We start from the raw sequence: 6,000 nt of genomic DNA, 5'->3' as shown, positions 1-6,000 counted from the left end.
AAAACAAAAGGCCAATAACAAAATTAATAATGAAAAGCAATCATTCATTTGCAGCGCAAACTCTGTGCTAGACATTGCAGAGATACATATCTAATAGATGCGATTGTTGGCTAACAAAACCCAAAGAACTGGGGGCGCCAAACGCCTTTTTATTTATTAAGAATTACGAGTAGAAGACTAACGGAAAATCAAAACTAGCAGCAGCAGCTGCCGAGCCGAGGCAAGAAAAAGCTTGCAGAAAAGTGTTATAAATGAAGTAAATCAAATGCAAAAAAAAAAAGGAAAGGAAAGGAAAAGAAAATCAGACAGAGATGGCAAATAGCGACGCCTACGCGATTGCCAATGCACCGGGGAAAACTGTTGCCGAGCATTGATGAAACATATTTCATATAAGCACGTAGAGCTAGTCGCAGGCAGCAGCCCCGGCAGCTAGGCATAGATCATTTCTGGGGCTATTTTTAATCAAACCAACACCACAAATACACACACATACACACACGCACACACTATCTACAGATACTATTGTATCTATCGGATGCATTTAGAAATTGTGCGCGCCTTGGTCCCGGTGCTGGGCTTCTCCCGACTGCGGCTGTCATTTTGATTTTTGCTCGACATGTGCACAAGAGCAGGCACTGCTTTCATCTTACAGATGCAGCTTGTATCTGTGCGTATCTGTAGCTGCAGCTGCATCTGTATCTGTATCTGTACACGTGTAACTATAACGCTTTGTTGAAAGCTACAACAATCGGGCAGACAGACAGACAAGTCAGAGAGTCGACTCAACACAACTTGCATGTCAAATTAATTTCATTCAATTTAAATGCAATTTGACGCCGTTTCACTTGTGTGTAGATACAGTGTGTGTGTATGTGTGTGTGTGTGTGTGTGTGTGTGTGTGTGTGTGTATCTGTCAGGCAGGTATCTGCATAGACACCTCTCCTATCCTATCCAATCTCATGGGCACTACGTTAATGATGCAATGCGCCATGTGTGAGACGCTTAACTGTGCGTTTTATTTCTGATATGCCTTTTGATTAACGACCCTTGGTACAAGTTTTTCTTTATGACTGCCACAAGCGTGATTTTCTTTCTCTCTTGTTTTTTTTTATTTCTATTGTAATTGCATCTGATAGTTTACCTTCTAAAATTGTCTAGATGAGTGGCGGGGGATTAAGGAGGCTTGTTGCAGTATTCGTTGGGTTCTGCAAGTACAAGAAATAGAGAATACCTTTTATGAGATACAATTCGTAAATAATTAAAAAATAAAAACAAACTAGAAAAAATTTCTATATAAAATATGATTTAAACATTAATTAATTATGATAAAAATAGCTTAACCTGAACCTGTCAAATCTTCTTCATATGCACAACTAATTAAAGCTCACATCAAGCAGCTCATAAATTTTATGAAATCGTATATATTTTCCGATTCGATGACTTGTGGAGCTTCTTTAAACGTTCGCGCACCATTTGGAAAGTCATTAAAAGTTAAACCCGAAGCTATTGATTTCATATTTAACACAAAAACAGCAGCTCAACCTGAGCTGCTCATAAATTTACAGCTTACATTTTAAGAAGTGCATATAAAAAACTACTTTTCCGAAGGGTATATGAGTCGTAGGGGGCCTACCTCTGACTGGGTTGGGCAAAAGGACTGGGGCAATAAAATTCTTGTGTGACCCATAAAACGATTACCGCTAACGACATTCAATAATCATTTAAAAACAATAAAGCTGAACCCAAAGCCACAACTTCTAGGCAAGCATTAACAAAAATAAAAAGAAAACAAGTTGATTTTAATATAAAATAAAATAACAATGTGAGAAATTAACTTTAAGTGTCCAAAAGTGGAAGAAACAGCATTGAGAGAAAAAAAAAACAGAGATATAGTATATATTTTAATGATTCTTATAACTGTACAGCCCAACCCTAACAATATTAATGAAAAAAAAACTAAATAAATTTGTTGCCCCAAATGACACAAAAATTCGCTAATTACTGTCCATTTAGTAGGTGTGACTAATTGTCATTCTACTTGCAAGTATCTTTTTCTCAAGATTTTCTCAGTGCATAACATTTTCTATTTTTTTCTTCTTCTAGAAAATGAGCGCAAAAGTCTTTAAGAGAATGTTCACACCTAAGTGTGTAAAAAATTTATGTTCGTGAAAATTCTACGGTTATTTAGTTGAACTAACCATGACACAGTTACGTGAAGTCTATGAAATGGGCTTAGCATAAGCTCAGATTAACTTTCAGATTTAGATCTCTTTGGCTGAAACTCGTGCAACTGTTGAATAATTTAAGAAATATTCATCATTTTTATCTGGATTTTATGGTTAGACGTTCGACTTTCAACTTATGCTTGCACATCTTCTTACTGGGGTAAGTATGGAATAATTTAAGGAAAATATATGTTCTTGCTTTGTAATTAGATTTTATATGAATTATAATTTCTTTATAAACACATATATTCAATCAAACTGTTCAATTACTATCGGCAGCTATCGACAGTTCGTTGCTGCCTCGCGATAGTTTTAGTTACGTAGCAATTCGATTAAAAATTACCATTGATTATATAAATTCGATATTTATCTGTGATATATGCCCTTATTATTTATTATTATTATATTATTATAGCTGTCTAATCTGTAAACGCTCACAAATCATTGTCGAGACTTTCATAACTTGTGCCCCTTGGTGATAAGTTTAAGAAAAGGCCAAACGCAGAAAAGTGCTTCCATTGCCGTTGAGTATATCAATTTGAACAAATTTTTGGAAATTTCGTGAATTCAACATATATATATATATTATTATTAATTTTGGCCCGAGTCACATAAATTATAAAATTATGAAATATTGTAGCATTTAAATTGATTGCGCCTGAAAACGAAACTGACAAACGCTCCATCAATTTTTTGAAGACTTTGTTGTTGTTGTTGCTGGTCATCAATGGCGCATTTCAACAAGCTGCAAAAAGTCATTAAACTTTAACTTAAACAACTTTTTCTTGTTGTTGTTGCTGCTGCTGTTGTTGTTGTTGTTATTGTTGTTGCCATTTAAAAGGTGTCTTTGAACATTTTAACAGTTTTGTTTCATGGAAAATTATGCTAATTTTGATGGCTTGATGGCTAATATATGTATACGTGTGCTTTCGTTTTGTTTTTGAATACCCACTTAAAGTTAGCTTAAAGGGTATTAAGACATTTGGTATGTGTCTTTAAGAAGCAGTTGATATACGTGTATATTTGAATTACATGCAGTGTTCATCGTTGTTGCTTAGAGCCTCTGTGCTCCTACATATAGCTTATAACTATAGCACAACGAAACAAGAGCCCATTAAGACGCCGATATTTATAAGGAATTGTTAGGGCTGGGCCTACCAGCGAAATCTAAAAAGACCTAGCTCAATGAGCACATCTTGGAACTTCTTAATCCGTAATACTAACTAATGAAATCGGCTCACCTGACTATATAAATCCCGAATCGGGAGAATTGGGCAACAGGAAAGGGTCTTTTTTAGTTGCCTCTCTGCAATAAGCAGTGACATATTTTATAAGGGAGACTTTCGATCATAGATAACCTTTATCAAACCAATAAGCTAGATAGAATATACCCTTTCTTTTTTCTTTTTTCTAACTAATAAATAAAGTTCCTCCCACTAGAATTCAAAAATTTATTGCAATTCCATTTTTTAAATAACTTTCACATATTCTAATATAGAATGTAGTTTCTTGTAAAACTAACTCTGACAAAATTCATTTTACTCTGTCATTTCAAATATATAAACCAAATATTAAAATCATTTGCAAAGCCCACAAATTTTATGATGTGTTTAGACAATAGAAGGCTGTTAAATGTAGTATGTGAAATCAAATACGGGGTATCTCCTAGTCAAGCACTCTCAAATAGAGCCCTTGTGTACTTTTTCTCAAAATTTGTTTTCAGTTTTCAGTTTTGTGTGTGACTTTGCATTAGCATTTTGGTGTTTGTTTCCACTTAATTTATTTCTGAACTATTTTCAATGTCAATTTTGTTTTCGGTCTTCTGTTTGTTTTTTCTCTGGGTTAGCATTTAAGAAGACCAAAAAATAAACTGAAAAGTTTGCTGATTTCTGATTTCTTTTAATGGCTGATGTGTGACAAAATATAAATGCGATTTTCATTAATTCATGTTGTATTTTATTTTGATTTTATGACGCCGACGATGGCGATGACCCTGAGACCCGAGAAAGTTGTGTGCTTTTTTTTGTTTATTATTTTGATTATTATTTTTAAAATTTGTCTTTTCTTCTGGCAAATCTGTTATAAATATAAATTTGCATGTAGGTACACACAATAAAAAAGGTATCTCATATTCGTGAAGAATATTCTCTACATATAGAAAGATTTAAAATGTGTATTGTCTGAGCATTTGACAGATTTGTGTCGTCTTTTTTTTTCATTTGTATTTATTTATTTGGAGCATGTCACACAAAACGCCCCCCAATGGCCCTGAAATGGAGCAGCGTAGCATTTCTTTTTTTACGCATTTTGCATTTTTTGTTCGCGCAAAGTAAATACGTATTTATGGATGTGGCTGTCTTTGTGTGTACACTGTATAGATCGTATTTTCGCAGCTGGTCTCGCAACGCGCCATTCTGTAAACATCTTTTGCATTTTCTACTCTCAAGCTTTTGAGTTTAATTAATAAATTTTTGTCTGTAAACTCACTCCACACCGCCGCAATGTTTACGTGTGTGAATGGCTAACGCGTAGTTCTTCATAATAATAAACAAAAACAGCGCTAAAATTCTATAAACAACGCACAAACAATTCTCACTTTAAACTGTGCCTTACAAAGGGCGGGCCGACCTGCTGCAGTTCGGCATTTGGCGTGGCAGGGCAACGGTTTTTGGTCGCCTACAAACAAATTTGTACAAAAATGTGAAAGGCAACTTTTCTTTCTCCAAACTTTTCTTTGCCGTTTTCTGCTGCTTAGGCGCTTGTAATTAGCGGACTTATTGAACAACGGACTCTTGAAAGCTTACAATGTGTCATAGGCCGGGTAGGGTATTCAATCTGTTGGTTTGCCAAGTGCTAAATTGTTAGGGAAACCTAAAATGATACCATAAACAATACCCATGGAATTTTAACACATACAACTGTTAGCTTACTAATCTAGAAAACTAAATGGGCTAATAATTATGTTAAATAGTTCATAAAAATCAGTTCATACAAAAAATCGGCTGCAGCAGAAGCTGCGAATGGTAATGCCATAAGCTAAAGGCCTTGAAAAGAAATTGGTAACTAAAAAGAAAAAAAAATAAGCATCGAAATTGGTCGATATCTAGATAACCGACTCGCAAAAGGCCAACCAGTCGCCATCCATCTAATTTGGCAAATAATTTACAGTTTCGCCTTAATTTATGTGCATGCATAATCAAAGAGAGAGACAACTTCAATGGGATTCTAAAGCAAATCCAAGCTCAATTATTGTCCAATAAACTAGCCAAGCTCAATTAGCATATTTTGATAATTTGCAGCTAGTCACAAGTTGCGTCAATGTCAAAAGCTGGAACAGGTTGAAATAAAAACCTTTCGTATGAAATTCTTTTTACAAGTCAGGCAAAGGGCCAAGTTCACAGCAGCTCGCGGTTTTCCAGGAGCTGTTGCCAATTAATATGCATCATTTAAGCAGTGCCAGAGAATTTAACAATTGGCTAATTTGCCAGCTAACAACAGCTGCATTGTATCATGAAATTGTTATTTGCCTTGTCACATGCGCGAGTTTCAGTTCATTTTGATATAAAACACATTTCGCCGCATTATTCAGTCAACACAAAATAATGATACGATGACATAAGCTACTTATTTAAATTGTGATTTCCGATGTTTTTTTGCCAACAATTTTGAGCTTGCGGGCAACACAAATAAAATCGATTTATATGAGAGACAATAATGAATGATAGAGGTGGGGCACACACACAAATCACGCACGACCACAAATATATATATTTTT

At 34.9% G+C, this 6,000-nt stretch overlaps 1 long non-coding RNA gene across 1 annotated transcript in view; it reads right to left on the bottom strand.

Moving 5' to 3' along the window:
* Positions 1–1,142: 1,142 nt before the first annotated feature.
* Positions 1,143–6,000, bottom strand: part of LOC135441055 (uncharacterized) — a 34,705-nt gene continuing 29,847 nt past the window's right edge. The window contains exon 4 of the long non-coding RNA XR_010438406.1: positions 1,143–1,205. This is a non-coding gene — a long non-coding RNA (uncharacterized LOC135441055). The remainder of the gene's footprint in view (positions 1,206–6,000) is intronic.

This window comes from Drosophila montana, unplaced genomic scaffold, assembly GCF_035044405.1.
Source record: "Drosophila montana isolate Dmon_TW-CO22-7 unplaced genomic scaffold, ASM3504440v1 contig_1761_1, whole genome shotgun sequence".
Classification (NCBI taxonomy): Eukaryota; Metazoa; Arthropoda; class Insecta; order Diptera; family Drosophilidae; genus Drosophila; species Drosophila montana.
This window is presented reverse-complemented; position numbering and strand designations above follow the sequence as displayed.